An 18,350-nucleotide genomic window follows, 5' to 3' on the forward strand; every position below is an offset into this window, starting at 1 on the left:
CGTGGGGGCGTCCGGGCGCGAGTGGCGGCCTCAGCGGCTGTGGGCCGGGCGGGGCGGCGGAGGGGACGAGGAGCGCCGGGGGCCACCAGGTGTGCGGGGGAGGGGCGGCAAAGGGACCGCCCCTCCACCTGCGGGGTCGCCGAGCGCGGGGTGGGCTTCGGGGCCAGCTGTGAGAAACGGAGCGGAGCGGACGTGGGCGCCGAGAGGGCCGGAATCTCGGCGTGCGGCGAGGTGGGAGTGGAATGTGAAGAGAAACGGGCCTGCCGCCTGAGGAGAGAGGGACGTAAAGACTAAAATGTGGGTGTACGGGGAAATCAGGGGGAGGCGGCGGTGGGGAAGGGCCTGGAACCGAGGTCAGCCTGGGAAGCGCGGCGAGGAAGTTTCTTGAGTCACGGGCGGGGTATTTCTGCTGCAGGTCGTGGCACAGGGAGGACACGATCCTGTGCTCTCCCCCGTTCTCCTCCACGTAGAATTCTCGGTTCTCCCGTCGTGTGGATGCGGGAGCCTCCCCCCTCCCCCCCAGAGCTCTCCATTCTAATTTGCGCTAAGTTCTGCAATAAAGTACAGTCACGAAATGTGTTCAATTGTGATTTAGCACACGCTTGTAGAAAGTGTAGAAATAGCTTGTCCTAGAGCTGCGCGAGAGGGAAGTAGTGAAAGAAACGAGGGAAACAATGCAGTGAGCAAAGCAAATCTGTAGAGAGCACAAAGAGAATGGTAAAGAGCAAGGGCAATAGAAGGGCACAGTTGAAGAGAAGCAGAAGTCGGGAAGAACGGGAAGCGTGACGCCCAGGCAGAATATTAAAAATCGACCAGAAATTCGTAATGAATTATCACTTCCCACTCTCCTTTCCTTTCTTCCTTCCACCTTGTCCTAGTCTTCAGTGTTGCCTTTCACGGCTCAAAAAGTATTTACAGATCGGAAATAAATGTTTAAGGATTAGCTGTAACATTGTACATGACCCTAGAGTTTCAAGGTCCTGTTCCTCGAACAAGAAGCCTCTTATCATACTGTTTATGTATGAAGAGAGAAATGCATTGGTCAGGAACAATAAGGGATGATAAAAGTTTGTTTTCTGAGCAGTGATAAATATACAAATGGCAAACAGACATCCCTACTTGTTTAGACACCGAGACAATCTGATGAGAGATGATCACAGTTTATAAATTATAAATATCACAGCTGTTGAACAGAGGCTATTTTTGTTCATTCTTGGGATCATCTTTCTTGCTGACAAGAAGTATCATTTAAGAATCACTCTGCCTAGCTGGCAATTTGGAGAAAATAGCCAGTTATTTTTGAGGATGAACCTTCATTGGTTAAGGGTCTCTCCTTCAGTATCCATTCAAGTGAGTAAGAAAACAAAATACCTATTTTTGATTTTAAGATATAAGACATATGTCTGGGGGCGCCTGGGTGGCTCAGTTGGTTAAGTGTCTGCCTTTGGCTCAGGGCTCAGGTCTCGATCCCAGGATCCTGGGATTGAGCCCCACATTGGGCCTCTGTTTAGTGGGAGCCTGCTTCTCCCTCTCCGTGCTGCTTCCCCTGCTTGTACTCTGTCAAATAAATAAAATATTAAATTAAAAAAGAGTAGCATGTCTGTTTCTTGTTCTAATATACCTTTAAAAGACATTGAAAAGTCTTGGATTGTTCCTCGGATAGACCTGAAGGCAGATTATAAACAGAGATTTTTAAACCATTTTACATGCTATCTTAACTATTCACTGATAATTACAACTTAAGTTATTATATACTTCATAACTGTGATCCTTACCTAGCAACTGTGAACAACCTTGTAGCTTTAATATGCCAACAAAAATATGACACTTTGTTGATTAAAAAGTTCATTTAGGGTGCCTGTGTGGCTCAGTCGGCTGAACATAAATATCCGCCTTCAGCTTAGGTGATGATCTCAGGGTCCTGGGATAGAATCCTTCATAGGGCTCCCTGCTCTGGGGAAGTCTGCTTCTCCCTCTCTCTGCCCCTCCCCACTGTTCGTGAGCTCATGCTCTCAAATAAATAAAACCTTTTTTAAGTTCATGTAAACACAATTACCTCATTTGATTGCCATAAAAGAATCTTATTATTGCCCCCATTTTATAGATGATAAAATTTAATTTTTCACTTTCTGGCTTACCCAAGGCTAATCAGCTAAGTGGTAGACTCAGAACTCATTTCCAGTTCTGACTTGTCCTTTTGTTTTTCTACTATACCATCGCTGCCAAAGAAAAACAAACAAACATGGTGCTCTAAGAACATTTAAAATTTTCACAATAATAGTCTCATTCTCGTAGTTATTACTTCTAGTGCAAGCCGACAATATATACTTTAAGCTTACATTTTTAGCTGTTTTTCTGACTTCTGTTAGCACGATTGAATGCTAAAAGGGCGAGAAGGGTGGGAAAGCACCCGTGTCACCATCAGGGGCAGCAGGCAGCCTTTTCTTGCCCACACATTTCAGATGTGATTCCCTATTGCTTCACCCTACTCAGCATTAGTTCATCAGACCATATATCCTTCAGTGCCATGCCCCTTGCAGGTCTCACCTCCACTACCAGAGATGTTCTGGTAAATATCATATTTCCCTTTTCATTATTTTTCAGTGATGTTGTACTGTCCCTGTGTTCTTTAGTACCAATCTCTATAAGCAGTGCCCCAGGTGGCCATTCAGTTCTTAACCCTATCCAACTGTTACTGCTTTCCCCACTAGTATAGGGTCCTTGGGGTTATTTTATTTCAAATTCTCTATAGCAGGATCTGAATAAGAGAATGATGGAGTGCCACTAAACTAATATGCTACACTTGATTCCACCGATATTCTCAATAACCAGTTCCTTCAAGTCTTTGCTCAAAGTCACTGTCTCCATAAGACTTCCCCACTCTGACCACCTTATTTGATACTGCCATTACAGCTCACCCACGTCCCCTGCCCTGCACACTCCAACCTCTTAACCCTTCACAACTGTTTTCTATGGCACTTACCTTCTAATGTACTATTGAATTCCGTTGTTTGTTATGTTTTTGTTTTTTCTAACTATAAGCTTCGTAAGGAAGAGGATTTGTTTCTCTGTTTTGTTCACTGTTGGATCCTTAGCCCCCAGAACAAGGCCTAGCATTATAGGCACCCAAGTGGATTCAGGCTATGTGGCATCTGAGGTTTATATAATGAGGAGGACCTGTTTAAGAAAAAAAAATACAAAACTGGGTATGGGGAGTGAATATTTATTTGAAATAAGAGGACATAACTATAAGTTTTTTGAAGCTGACAAATAACACAAACATCCTGAAATCCAGAAAAATAACATTTTTTATGAGTTAACATCCCATATACCTTTATAATACTTGTTTTTACAATTTTGATTGTACATTCTTTGATTGTCTCTTCGTATTTTTTAATATTCTCTATAAAGAATAGAAAAAGATAATTCTGTCCTTCCTCTGACATTATTGATCAAGTGTTACTTTTTTTTTAAGATTTCATTTATTTATTTGACAGAAAGAGAGAGAGAACAAGCAGAGGGAGCAGCAGGTAGAGGGTGAGGGAGAAGCAAGCTCCTTATTGAGCAGGGAGCAGAACGTTGGTCTTGATCCCAGGACTCTGGGATCATGACCTAAGCAGAAGGCAGATGCTGAACCAACTGAGCCACCCAGGTGTCCTATTGATCAAGTTTTTGATCACATGTTTCTCTTCAGGGTGCCTTTAGGACCTTCTTCATACAGCTAATATAGCATCTATCAATTCTGTAACATATATTAATATCTCATACATATTTCATATATACTTATATATAAATGAATATTTCATAGACATGTATAAAAATCACATACCCTCTCAGCCGTCCCTGAGCCTAACATGTTGAGGCTGAAATATGTGTTGAATTGAAATAAACAAAATATCACTAAACTACAGAATCAAGAAATAAGAATACAGGGCAGAACATTTTAAAGAAGAAGTTGGGTGGAGGCACCTGGGTAGCTCAGTCGGTTAAGTGTCTGCTTTTGGGGGCACCTGGGTTTTAACTAATTAATTAATTAAAATTAAAATAAAAAAGAAGTTGGGGCAACCTGGCTAAGTCAGAAGAGCATGTGACTCTTGATCTCAGGGTCATGACTTTGAGCCCCACATTGGGTGTAGAGATTACTTAAATTAAAAAAAAAAATTAAGATTTTATTTATTTGACAGAGATCACAAGTAGGCAGAGAAGCAGGCAGAGAGAGAGGGAAGCAGGCTCCCTGCCAAGCAGAGAGCCCAATGTGGGGCTCAATCCCAGGACTCTGGGATCATGACCTGAGCCGAAGGCAGAGGCTTTAACCCACTGAGCTCCCTGGGGCTCCTTAAATAAAAGAAAAAAAAGTCAAAATTAATAGCAGTTTTATGAAAATGCATATTAAATAAAAAGCATAATTTTCCATCTCGGTACAGTAGTCATTAGTGAGATTGAAAATAGGTGTAAGGGGTGCCTGGGTGGCTCAGTGGGTTAAGACTCTGCCTTCGGCTCAGATCATTATCCCAGGGTCCTGAGATCAAGCCCCACATTGGGCTCTCTGCTAGGCAGGGAGCCTGCTTCCTCCTCTCTCTCTCTCTGCTTGCCTCTCTGCCTACTTGTGATTTCTCTATTAAATAAATGAATAAAATCTTTTTAAAAAAAAAAGAAAGAAAGAAAATAGGCATAAGCCAGAACACACAGGACATTATAGATTCATGCTAACATGTTTCTGTTATTGTTCTTCAAATTAAAATAAGAAAAATTGGGCATTCAGTGATTAATGAACTGTGTTGGTGGTGCCTTTTATGTATTATAAGTTCAAAAATTACTGCCTTTTTAATTTTTATTATGAAAAATGTCAAACATACACCAAATTAAAGTAGTAGAAATAAGCCCCACCCCTTGATGATTATCAATATTGTTAACAATAACCAGTCTATTTTTGTACTTTTTATTTGTTTGTTTTGGAAGTGTTTTAAAACAAATAACCAGATAGAATAGTTCACTGATAAATCCTTTAGTGTGGAGCTCTGACAGAGGAGGATTTCTTTTTAGCATCACCACACTACCACTATCACATGTAACAAAATTAACAGTAATTTCTTACTATCCTGGAATTCCCATTCTGTATTCAATTTCCGTTGATTGCCTTAAGAATGTACTTTTTTTAAAAGATTTTATTTATTTATTTGACAGAGAGAGACACAGCGAGAGAGGAAATACAAGCAGGGGGAGTGGGAGAGGGAGAAACAGGTTTCTCGCTGAGCAGGGAGCCCAATATGGGGCTCAATCCCAGGACGCTGGGATCACGACCTGAGCCGAAGGGAGAGGCTTAACCCACTGAGCCACCGAGGTGCCCCAAGAATGTACTTTTATGTTTGGTTTATTCTATTCAAGATTTTTAAAGTGTACAGTTAGCATTTTCTTGAAATGGATCTTATGTTTCTTTTAATCCATAATGATTTTTCCTCCCCCTGCCCTTTTTTTTAAATGTCATTTATTTGTTGAAAAATTGGGTCATTTTACCTGTTGATTATCCCAAACCCTGATGGATTTAGTTCAATAATTATTCTTGATCATAAGCTATACTAAGGTATTTTAGATGAAGCACAGTATTTAGAAACAAAAGTCCTGAGTTATGCCCCAGCTTGCCACTGGACCAGGGTGTCCTTAAACAGATCATTTCATATCTCACTGGCAAAACTAGTAGTGTTGAAATAGATTATGTTGAAAGTTCTTTTCAGCTATTAGGAAATTCAAGTCCTAATCCCACTCCCCATTTTAGAATGAAAGGAGCAAAGGGAAAAGATAAGATTACTATAAAGTACTATGGGCAATAGTCCAAGGTATACATAACCTGTTTGATCTTGGTATGTTATTTTCCCTACACACATTTTACCTCTTGACATTTATGGGGCCCAGCCTTCTTCAAAAAGAGAAGTAGATGCAATTCCTATGACAATATTTGAAACCCTTTCAAGGAAATGTACTATATAACTCTGAGGTGTAATTTTTAGGAGGTACCCTAGTATCATATTAAACTTAATGTAATCCATTTTCATTTTGTGGCTGAGTACATATCTAAATTGCTTCAATATGGGTCAACACTGTAATTTTCAGTGTAGCTGAGAAAAATAAAACATTTGGATGGAATTTCTTCCATGAGCAGATGCATTAATTGGAATAACAAAGGTTGTTTGTTTTGCTGTATAAACATTATGGATCTGACAGCATTTTTAGAAATTTGCTTTCATGTGTGTGTTGACAGCTTGTCTGAAAAAAGCTCAAACACACTTTCAGATCAGTTAAATCAATTATTTCCCTCCTGGCATGGGTTCAGTTCCTATCTATACTGAATACTTTAAAACTGGTGAGGTCGAATAGAGGAGATACCAGTGTCACCTTGAACTGATTATCCACTTTGTTATGGCTATGTTTGAAATTAAAACAAGCCTTGACAAAACAATACAGTATATATATTATTTGAAGTCTTTTGTAACCCACTTTTAATGACCTCAAGTGGGTGTTAGTGCTTTGGTTTGTAGGCTCAATCCTGTTAACATTAACTACAAAGCTTTGACATGATTAATTAGTATAAACTTAAGATCAATTAGGTAATTTCAAAATTTCCAAAGGTTCTGTAAATGACAAAATAATTCACCTCCTAATAAAGACCTTTAAAAATTAAACTGGGAATTCAGTTTCTTTTAATTAGAACATGGGCTTGCACTAGGTACCCTTAAAGAACTCTTAACTCTAAGGTTCTCATTTTATGAAATTAAATGTGTTAATTTTTTTTTTAAGATTTTATTTATTTATTGGACAGACAGATCACAGAGATCCAGATGCCAGGCTTGATCCCAAGACGCTGAGATCACGACCTGAGCTGAAGGCAGAGGCTTTAACCCACTAAGCCACCCAGGTACCCCTAAATGTGTTAATACTTTTTAAAATATTTATTGATAAACTTTTCACCCTCTGTTTTTAAAACATTGAAGTGTTTTAGAAATGTTATGAAATTGACTTTACCCATTAAGGATTCCCAAATTCTCTGAGTGTATCACTCCTTGTTCTAAATATATTCATTTATTGAACAAGGATGTTTTGAACGCCTACTGAGAGCTAGGCACTGAAGATACAGTTTTAAAGAAGGTAAGGTTTTATTAAGGACTGTTGCTGTATTTGTATATATATCCCTATAGGATAAGGACTACTGCAACGGGGTTTGTAGTAGGGAGAGATTTGGCCCAATTCTGAATACAGTAATGAAAAGTAGGGTTTTATAGCCAAGGAACAAGGTGGGAGAGTCAGTGAGTAGAAAGTTACTAAAAGAAATAGGGTAATTCAGAGTGCCTGACTGGCTCAATCAGTAGAGCATGTGACTCTTTATCTTTAAGTCTTGACATTGTGCCTCACATTGGGCATAGATGTTACTTAGAAAAGAAAAAAGAAAAAAAGAAAAGAAAAGGGTAGAGTAATTCTTTGCTAAACTGACCTAACAAGTCATGTAATCTCTATGCATTTCGTGGTAAGTCATTTTGTTGATATGGATCTTATGTTTCTTTTAATTAATTAGTTAATTAATTAATTTTTATTATTTATTTGACAGAGATCACAACTAGGCAAAGAGGTAGGCAGAGAGAGAGGAGGAGAAGCAGGCTCCCTGCTGAGCAGAGGGCCCAATGCTGGGCTCCATCCCAGGACCCCGGGATCATGACCCAGGCCCAAGGCAGAGGCTTTAACCTACTGAGCCACCCAGGTGCCCCAAAAACACAAGGTTCTTTTCATTTATAATGATTTTTTTCCTCCCCCTCTTTTTTTTTAATGTCATTTATTTTTTTGAAAAATTGGGACAATCCCAATTTCATACAATTACTAACAAGCCAAGGTGATGGTAAAGACAAGGGATTTTGTTGGGTAGTGAGGGTGGTTACTCTGAACTAACTTAGTAGTATTTTTGCTAAAACTGGGCTCTTGAGGACATGCCCAAGGATGGGGCCTAATTGGGCTCAGAGGAGTCTGACAAGAATCTGGTCAAGGAGAGAGTCTTTGTCACATTCTAGTGAAAAGGGCAGATAATAAACAAGCAATCAAATATATAATATAATATAATATAATATAATATAATATAATATAATATAAGTGATATGTCCTATAAAGAAAAATGAGCAGAGTAAGTGGATGCACAGATGAAAGGGGGGGAGGGTTGGATAGGCATTTTATATAGGTTGTCAGAGAAAGTCTCTCTGAGAATGTAGCATTTGAGCAGAGACTTGAGAATTGTATGAAGGAAGGGGCCATTGAAATAACTGGGATTAGAGATTCCAGGCAGAGGGAAGAACAAGTGCAAAGGCACAATACAAATAGCATATAGGGGATGTAGCAAGAAGGTCAATGTGTCCAGACTGGTAACTACAAGAATGAGAATGGAAAGGTTTGCATTCAGAATCCCTAGAGCCAGACCATATTGGGTAGACTATATTAAAAACTCTGGACATCTTAAAAAGTGTGATCATTTTTTGGAAGATTTTTGAACAGGAGAGTGGCATGATATAAATTATAAATTTAAAGGATCTCTCTGGATGACTGTGTGGAAAAAGTTTAAAGGGACAAGAGTGGAAGCAGAGACACTAAGAGTCCAATGTAGTAGACCAGATGAGGGTTAATAGTAGCTTATACCGGCAGGGGGGTGAGGGTGGCAATGAAGGTGGGGAAAACCATTCAAACTGAGCATATACTTTGATGTTAGCAATTCAAGAGAACTTGCAAATGGTTGGATGTGAGGTGTGAGGAGAATCACAAAAAAAGGAGTGACAGACTTAAATTTTTTGGCCCAGACAGCTAGATGGATTGAAATCCAAAAGTCTTTGTGAGAGAAATACATGGGAAAGAAGGGAAGGATGAGAGGAACAAAATTCTGTTTTGATCACGTAAGTATGAAATGTTTAATAGAAATTCAAAAGGACCTGTCCAGTTGGTAGTCGACCACAAGAGTGTGAACTTCAGTGGATAGGTCCAGACTGAAAACGTAAGTTTCATTATCATCAGTATGTATACAACAGAACTAGAGATCCCTTAGGAGATAAATATAAAGAGCAAAAAGAAGAAATTCTTTCACAGAGGTATCTCAGATTTAGAGAACTGGAAACGGAAGAAGAATTTGCAAGAGATAAGGAATATCTACAAGACAGGAGGAAATTTGAGAAAGTGTCAACTTTTTCAAGATACTCTTATTAGCCATCTCCAGTGCTACCAAGGGTGAGATGAGGATGAAGAGTTGACTATTGAATTTGATAACCTTAACCAATGACTTTATAGTGGAATAACGGAGCTAAAAGTCAGAATGGAGTGAGTTGATGAGAAAATTAAAGTGAGAAAATAAAAAAGATGATTCTATATGATTCTTTGCTATGAAAGGGAGCAGAGAAATTTATGAGGTTTGCTGTGAAGGTGGCATTAGAAACCAGAGAATGTGGAGACAAGAGTATATTTTTAGGAGGAAGAAAAATATAACATGCTTGTGTGCTGATGGGAATGATACAGTAGAAAAGTGGAGGGGGGATGATGGAGTATGACAGAATGACTAACTGGGTAACATTTAGCAGTGAATCCTGATCTGACACTCCTCAGGACCTCCCATACCAGCTTTCAAGGGACTTGTTCTCTAATGGAAATCATATACATTTTAATAAATTTCCAAAATCGTGCAGTAAGTGGTATGGTTAACCAAAGTTATGGATAGAATTGACTAGAGAGTATTGAAGAGTAAGTTAGAAGGCTCTTGTATTTGACCAAGGGGAAAAAACAGGTAAGACTTGAACCACTGGCAGTTCCAGTAGGGAAGGAAGGGAACGGGTAGATTTGAATGCTATTTAAGAGGAAGAATGAATCGGAGTTAGTGACTGCTTATTTATGAATGAGGATAGAAAGGAGCAATTTTGATGACTTCCAGACTTCTGGCATGGTATTGTAGATGGACAAATCTTCCTAAAAGAGTTCTTACCCTACCACTTCCTTCCTTAAAAAAGTTCACTTTACATTGCCTAAAGAATAATATCTAAAACTTCAGAGTCTGGAATTCATGGACTCCTAAAATCTGCTTTTTTGACATGCTTCCTTACGTACTTCTTAGAACTCAAGAACTGGAATCCAGCTTGAAAAGTACTGGTCTACAGAGTAGAATTCGAAGTCTCTAAATCTGCATTCAAGGCCTTGTATAATCTGGTCATTGTCAACCCCAATTCTTGCTTCATCTTCCTTACCCAAAGCTTTTTCCACCACACACCACACTATAGCAGAACACCGTTCCTTTACTCTCATTGTTTTCATTGTGTGGCTTTAGCCCTTGGTATTCCCAATCACGATCTACTTAAGAAAGATGTCTATATTTCAAAATTCACCTCCTCTTTGCAGCAATTCTGCAATCTCCCAGATATATCTGACCCCTCTATCTTTAATAATGCCATGTGCTTTATATTTAATTAAATCCATCACTGTGCTTATCTATTTATTTGGTTCGGCATTTGACTGTTAATCCCTTGAGGGCAAGCTGCGTATATAGTACTTGTTAATTGTACTTACTATATCTTAATTCATTTACTTAATATATGTTAGTTGAATGAATGAGTAACAGATGAAACCTCATTTCAGACATAACATTATCTTGATTCAACTATCCTCTCACACGCAACACTAAAGGGTTCTTCCTTCCCTGCAAGCTCCTATACCTGTTCTAGCACCCTGTTAAGCTTTAACATTATATTTGCTCTATTGCATTGTTTTTTTTTCCCCCCCTTTTTCGGTGCGTATGTCCCTCCCTGAAATATTCAAGGGCAGGGATTTTATCCTGCTTATCTTTGTATTCCAATCTTCTAGGTTCTCAATAAATGTTTCAAGAATGTATTGTTTAATAATTAAAGAGCTATCTTACCTTTAAAGTCTTACGTCCCAGGATCATGCCCATCTTTTTCCATTGTCACAAAGGATTTCCTAATCACTCTTGGCTAGAATTCATCTTATGCTCTGCATTCTATTAACCTGTAGCTGTATCTCTTTTGTGTAATTATCACTTTCTAGGACAGTAATGGGCATAAGGTGACTACAAAAGCCTAAGAATAAAAAACTCTTCCTTTTATTCCCATACAGTTGTAATTCTCAACTCTTCTTTTTTTTTTTTTAAGATTTTATTTATTTATTTGACTGACAGAGATCACAAGTAGGCAGAGAGGCAGGCAGAGAGAGGAGGAAGCAGGCTCCCCGCTAAGCAGACAGCCTGACTTGGAGCTCGATCCCAGAGCCGAAGGCAGACACCCAACTGGCTGAGCCACCCAAGAACCCCTCAATTCTTCTTTTTTGTGCACAGTTATTCTTGGGTAGTACACACGCCCACACCAAGGTTAGGTATAATTCTACCCTTTTCCAAGGGAGAGGGAAAACACTCCAGAATGATAGGATTTATTTTGTTCAAGTAAACAATTATAAACTACTACATTTATACTATGATTAGCAACTATTTATGACAATCTCTTGTCCCTTGGACCCTTACTTTGAAGGCATTCTTTGAATGTTTGATGAAAGACTAAAAGAAGGAAGGACTATTATTTCCATTACCAAGTTCAGAGGCAATTCAGTTTACTTTTTGTACAAAAGTAGTCTTCTCATTTAATCTATTACTGCTTAGAGTCAGAAATCATTTATCTGTATGGGCTAGAGGAAGATAGTATTGTCCCTTATAAACTAAATTTGAAATAAAATAATAGTTTTACTTTAAAAAATTATGCTTCTTTTCCCAGGCTATGCTAGACTTGGAAACAAATAGAAATGTTACAGGAACTAAGTTCTCCCTGAGGTTTTAGTTTGTTCTGACCTCTCTGTTCTCTGTGGAACTCAAGTAACCAGTGTTCATTCCTTTTGTGGGAAACAAAGGCAGAAGAAAAATTATTACATTTCCTTACTACGTGCAATCCATTGACAAGTCCTTCAAACAGGCAGAGTGACGTTCCTCTAGGAACTCAGCTGCCTGGATGTGAATACTTTGCTAAGGGCAAAAGGCCCTGGGTCTCAACCCCCAGGATCCCATAAGTTTACTTCAACATATAAAAATTCCTTTGGAAACATCCTTTATCTCTAAGCCACCTAAGATGCATATTGGCAATCAGCCGCAAGCATATGACCCACCGACACACATCTGAAGGGTCTCATGACTCAGGTGTTATTAGACAGTAATAAATGACATTTCCCAACAATATCTAACCCCCTCCAGATCATGGAAACCTTGTTTCCAAAATACCTGGGAGTCTTAGGCTATCCTTAACCCCCTCCCATCTTGAAAGTATATAATGGGCCAAGCCTTATGACCCCAGTGCAGCTATTTCTGCCCGGGGGTCCTGTTTTGTGGTTTAATAAAACCACCTTTTTGCACCAAAGACATCTTGAGAATTCTTTCTTGGCCATTGGCTTTGAACCCTAACGTCTTTCCTACATCAATTTCCCTTTCCCCTGTCCTGCAGCAAGGCTTTTCCATCTGGTGCCTGCTGCTGCCTTCATGACCTTCAAAGCTGAAAAGGGGGGCTTTTAAAAAAAATGTTCTCCTCCTGGTGACTTCAACTCCTTAACAATGAAAAGGTGATTTGGTTCTTTTAGTTTACAACCCCTCATAATGCAGAACTTGAAACCAGTGGACTGAGCGAGCCCTGTGGATAGTAGCATCCACAGGCAGCCAGAACTGGTTATGCCTGCAAGCAATTGCTGAGTAGCCCAGATCCCCTGTGCCTGTCTCTCTGCTGCTTCTACCGCAGGAGGAATCCTCACCTTCTCCGGGAACAACTTCCATTTTTGCTGGAGGCAGCTTTTATTCCCCTCACTTTGTTTTTCCTCTTTGTGTGATCATCCTAGTGCCCTATAAGTCTTCTCCTGTCACTGGGACAAAGGGAGAAGGCAGGGAGGGAGGACAGCAGTGTGCAATTTCGACAGTTTGGTTCTCTTGCCCATATTGAGAAAGTGAGCATGTGCTTAGCATCCCCACCATGATCCTGCTCTTAAACTCTTCCATTATGTGATCCACTTGGATCTCACAGATTATGAGATCTACATAATCATAGATTATGTAATACAGTGTATGGAATGTTGGGTGTACTTGGCTACAGACATATAATAGGAAAATACTTACAAATCATCAGGTATATGGGGCACCTGTGTGGCTCATTTCCCTGCCACCAAATACATGATGACAAATCATCATGTATATGGTGGTTAAGCGTTTGACTTTTGCTCAGGTCATGATCCCAGAGTCCTGCATTGGGCTCTTTGCTCGGTGGGAGTCTGCTTCTCCCTCTGCCTCTCCCCCTGGCTTGTGCTCTTTCTCTCTCATTCACTATCTCTCTCATTCTCTAAAATAAATAAATAAATTCTTTTTAAAAAATCATACTGTATAATGAGAAACTTATCATAACATCTCTCATAAGTGTTTCCTGGAAAAAAAAAAAAAGAATTCAAAGCAAACTTCAGTTATATTCTTGGAAATAGGACTTTACAAATTTCCTCAGGACAAAAAAAGCAATCACCTTAAGCATCATCCTGATTTTTTTTTTAAGAGTCTTTTTTTTTTTAAGATTTTATTTATTTATTTGACAGATAGAGATCACAAGTAGGCAGAGAGGCAGGCAGAGAGAGAGGAGGAAGCAGGCTTCCCGCTGAGCAGAGAGCCCAATGTGGGGCTCGATCCCAGAGCCCTGAGATCATGACCTGAGCCGAAGGCAGAGGCTTAACCCACTGAGCCACCCAGGTGCCCCCTGATTTTTTTTAAATATATTATTTATAGTCTTTTAACATCTTTTTCAAGTGTTATTTGGGGAATAACAAAAAAATAAAAAATAAATAAATTTGAAGGCATTTGTTTTAGATCTGGTTCTGATTCTCTTTTATAAAACTTACAACCATTTTGATATGTTTTTTTTTTTTCAGGTAACTATTAGGTTTACCGTAAAGGTGAATCATTGGAGGGATTCTTTTGGTAAGTTAAATGCTAATTTTTCAGAATGTCATTCAAGCCTCAAGAATTTTCTAGTGCCTACCATGCTACATACAAAAGAAATATCTCATGAACAATACCCCTAGGCTCTCAAGAACACTTGTACCCATGGAACAATTAGAAACAAGTCATTATTTTTTGGCTTATTCATTCTTAACTCCTAAAGTAAAATGGCACCTCCTGTTTTTCCCTCCAAAATTTCTTTAGTTGCATAGGAAAGAAATTACTTGATTTTTGTTAAAAGTCTTCATTGCCTATGACATAAATATTCTCAGAAACATGGGCTTGTAAAAAAGTCTGATTATATACCCTTCCTGCCCTTTTCTTTACTCCCTTCTTTGAAAATCTAATGTATCTTTATGATGCCTACAGAGAAAAAGCTGAATCAAGTGGTGATTGCTTAAAGTAAACAACCTGAAGGCAAGGAAGTTTGATTTGGGGTTTTTGGTTTTTTGAGAAGAGAGAGAGAATTAATCAAACTAGTCTTTACTAAAATCTATGTTTCTAAGTCCCAGTATTAACTCCATTTCTTGAATCCCAAACTCAGCCTCCACTCTGAATTCCTGCTGCGAAGGTTCTCTGCATTAGTTCTAAGGACACCCGGTGTTAGCTCTCACCAGTTGCTCCATTTTTGCTCTTTAACCAGTTAGTTTGCTGGTTAAATCTGTTTGGAATTTGTATATTTACCCAGTTTCTATGACTCCTCCAGCCAGGGCCTGAAAGTCTCAACAACATCCTGTTCCTCCCCACCACTGCGAAATTTATTCTACAAAATGTGGACTCACGATGGCAAAGTCCAAGTTTTTGCCAGAGAAAGGTTGCCATGGTATCAAACCAGGAACATGTTCCTCCGACAATTTTTTTTTTTTTTTTTTTTTTTTATTCATTTGAGAGAGAGAGAGAGCATAAGCAGGAGGAGAGGCAGAGAGAGGGAGAAGCAGACTCCCTGCTGAGCTGGGAGCCTGACGTGGGGCTCGATCCCAGGGCCTCCAGATTATGACCCCAGAAGAAGGCAGATGCCCAACCATCTGAGCCACCTGGGTGTCCCCCCACCCGCAACAAGTTTTCATCACTCTGAGTAACCCCCAACTTTGTTACCCACCAGAATTTATCAATGTTGGAAAGGGACTGTTTTCTCCTCTTTAAAAAGAGGGTGCCATAAACACTTATTCTTGAGTTTCATTTAGAGTCAGGTCTCTTGAGGAGTACAGATGAGGAAATGTTTGGATTGGTAGTAGAAGGAATGAATAGCTTTTATAAGTTGGAGGAATGAATTCTTAGTTTGGTTAAAAGTACATTCTACACCTTATTTCCTGTTCAGTAAATGGAACATTTTTGTGGAAATAAGCCAAAGGTTTTATGAATAGCTCCTTACTTTTTCTCATCTGTTAGGAACATTTTTCAAATATAAATTAAAAAAATAAACCCCTACAAGAATTTTATGTTCTCACTCCTTTGCTGCTGAGGCTCTGTATCGTAGCTTTATGTCGTAAGTCTTGGCTGAGTTTGTATCGGATAGAATCCTCAGCACAGAGCCAAGCATCAGCTAAAAACAGTTTGATCTTACTGTATTGCAAATATTTCTCAGCATTAAGCCAATAATTCTGAGATTTCTTTTTTTTTAAGTTTGTGTGTGTGTGTGTGAGAGAGAGAGAGAGAGTTGAGTGAGTAAGAGACAGCACAAGAGGGAGGAGGAGCAGAGGGAGAAGGAGAAGCAGACTTCCTGCTGAGCAGGGAGCCAGACTCAGGGCTCAATTCCAAGACTCCAGGATCATGACCTGAGCCAAAGGCAGGGGCTTAAAGCACTGAGCCACCCAGGTGCCCCAGAAATCTTGAGATTTCAAATGCTAACTATTTTGAATCACCTTACTATTTCTGCCATGATATGTGTGGGTCTCTAAATTAAAATCTTCTGAATATTCATTATAAATCAGATATTTCATGAAGCTGTGATTTTTGGATAATTCACTTGGTCTCTAAATTGTCATCACTCTTTTACCCAAAATGAAAACAAAAGCCAAGGTCACTTGCACTCAGAAATAATATCCATTTGAATCTTCAAAATTTTGTCACGAACAATCAAGTTTCCTATAGTAAGATGATATGTATATGTAAAAATCATGAGCAAATTTTGTTCCTTTTGTGCAGCTGCATAAAAATAATATTTTCTACTCTTGTCACATACTTTGCCTCTCTAATATCAGCTACAGAATTGGAAAGTCATGGTTTGGAGAAGCAGGGGGAATTGCAGAGATGATATCTCTATATTATTTCTGGATGACTCGCAAAGATGCAATTTCATATGAACTCCATTTAAAAATATCTCATGATTTCAGTGTGAAGTTTAAATCATGAAAAATACACAACTGAACCAAGGGAGTTTAACAATAATTTTATAGAAATTGAAAGGTTTATTATATGTGTTGAATGGTAATAGAAACCAGTTTGCATTCTACTGTGTCCTTTTTTGGGGGGAAATATCATCACTTTCTCATTCTTTTACATTGTTGTCTGTTATTTACTGTAAGGGGACTGCATTATACGACCTATTTTGAAATCTTTTTAATGGTGCTAGTATGGTAATGGTCCTCCTGACAGGATCAGAACTGCATAATGTGACTCTCTGAAGGTTTTCCCAGTAAGCAAATCACAAAATAAATAAATGTGGAAAGAAGCCAGTTTAAGAAATGATCTTTATCATTGGTAAGTAAATGAATAGTGACTACCATAAAGACACGTGGTAAAGGTATAAAAACTATCTGTACGGCTCTCTTTCTTTCTTTCTCTCTCTCTCTCTCTCACACACACACACACACACATATGCACACACTGGCGCATATGTGCACATGCACAAAGCTTATCTGCAGGAAAATCCTTGAGGTGTACTAAACCAAGTGTGTTCAACTTATTTTATTCAAAATAAAATCACCTCACTGGGAGGGAGGAAAAGTGAAAAGCCCCATGGAGAAAAAGAAAATGGGGAAGAGAAAAGCAAATGTGTTCGTTCCCCCATGTTATAAATATAAATAGTTTCAGCATTGAGAGGAAACAATAAGGGGCTCCAGGGTGGTTCAGTGGATTAAGCATTCGAGAGCGCCGAATCCTAACCACTAGACCACCAGGGAGCGTCAAAAGGGTGTCTCGCCTCCCCGTTCGGGAATCGAACCCCAGTCTCCCACGTGACAGGCGGGGATACTCACCACTATACTAACGAGGACGGCTGGATTAAGCATTTGACTCTTGGTTTCCACTCAAGTCATGATCTCAGGTGAGCCGGAGCCCAACTTCCTAGGGGTTCCATGCTCAGCACGGAGTTGGAGCGTCCTTCTCCCTCCCGGTATGCACCTCCCCCCAGGACTCCCAGGCTCACTCACTCTCTCTCTCAGAAAAAAAAAAAAAAAAAAAAGAAACTATGAAAACAGATTCTGGATTATGCATGCATGGATTCATTGAGAGCTTACTTCCTGCCAGGGATTTTACTAGGCCCTGGATATGCAAAGATAATAGACACTACTGCTGTCCTCAGAAATGAATGATCAGAAAGTACAGCAATAAGTAAAATGACAGAGGTAAACTTAGGGGCTAAGGAAGCCCCAGAAAGAAATTAAGATGTTCTGTTTTGTCCTTTCTTAGACTTAATTAATATATCTGATTGCTTTCTATAAACTTCCACTCTGGCTCCCAAATAATCGTGCCCTTTGTAAGTAGATCTCCAAAAAACTGGAAAATTTTACTTAAATCTGCAATGTTATTTCAGTATTTAACTCTTTTTGTAATGCATGGGTATGATTTGGCTTTTTAATCTGTGGTCGAGACAGACTGTATTCCTTTTCAACTAGTATTTACACCCCCATCCTACCCACGGGGAGAGGGGGAGGCGTATACTTCTGTATGGCATTGACACGGGGCTTGCACACGTGACTTGCTTCAACCAATGGATTGCAAGCTGATGTGACATATGTGACAAATATTGGGATTGCTTGTTATTGTAGCAAAAAATGACTAATATAAGAGTCAACCTTATCAGCACACTTGTGTGAACATGAACAATATTAAGAAAGCAGGAATTTGAAGTGACTTTCAAAACAAATAAGTAAATGCTATCCATGGATTATGGGATATGCTCTATTTCTATCAGTCTTAACACAATGCTTACCTTTTTGTACCAAAATGTGTGCATAGGATCCAAATATTTAGGAGCCAGACAATAACCTACAGCTATGTCTATGTGTCTGATGTTTGTATTAATAATTAACAGTTATGTATTTGTCATGACTCTTCGTATGTTATAAAATTGTAAAATTCCTTTTACAATAAAATTGATTGCCCATAA

The 18,350-nt window shown here is 39.1% G+C and overlaps 1 long non-coding RNA gene and 1 other non-coding gene across 2 annotated transcripts; one reads left to right on the forward strand and one right to left on the reverse strand.

Moving 5' to 3' along the window:
• Positions 1-30: 30 nt before the first annotated feature.
• Positions 31-16,886, forward strand: LOC116567922. The gene is made up of 3 exons (XR_004276428.1): positions 31-297; positions 13,951-13,999; positions 16,616-16,886. It is a non-coding gene; the product is annotated as an uncharacterized LOC116567922 (long non-coding RNA).
• A 276-nt stretch (positions 16,887-17,162) lies between these two features.
• On the reverse strand, positions 17,163-17,234 carry TRNAD-GUC. Its single transcript has one exon. It is a non-coding gene; the product is annotated as a tRNA-Asp (tRNA).
• Positions 17,235-18,350: the final 1,116 nt, after the last annotated feature.

Source organism: Mustela erminea, chromosome 10, assembly GCF_009829155.1.
Source record: "Mustela erminea isolate mMusErm1 chromosome 10, mMusErm1.Pri, whole genome shotgun sequence".
Taxonomy (NCBI): domain Eukaryota; kingdom Metazoa; phylum Chordata; class Mammalia; order Carnivora; family Mustelidae; genus Mustela; species Mustela erminea.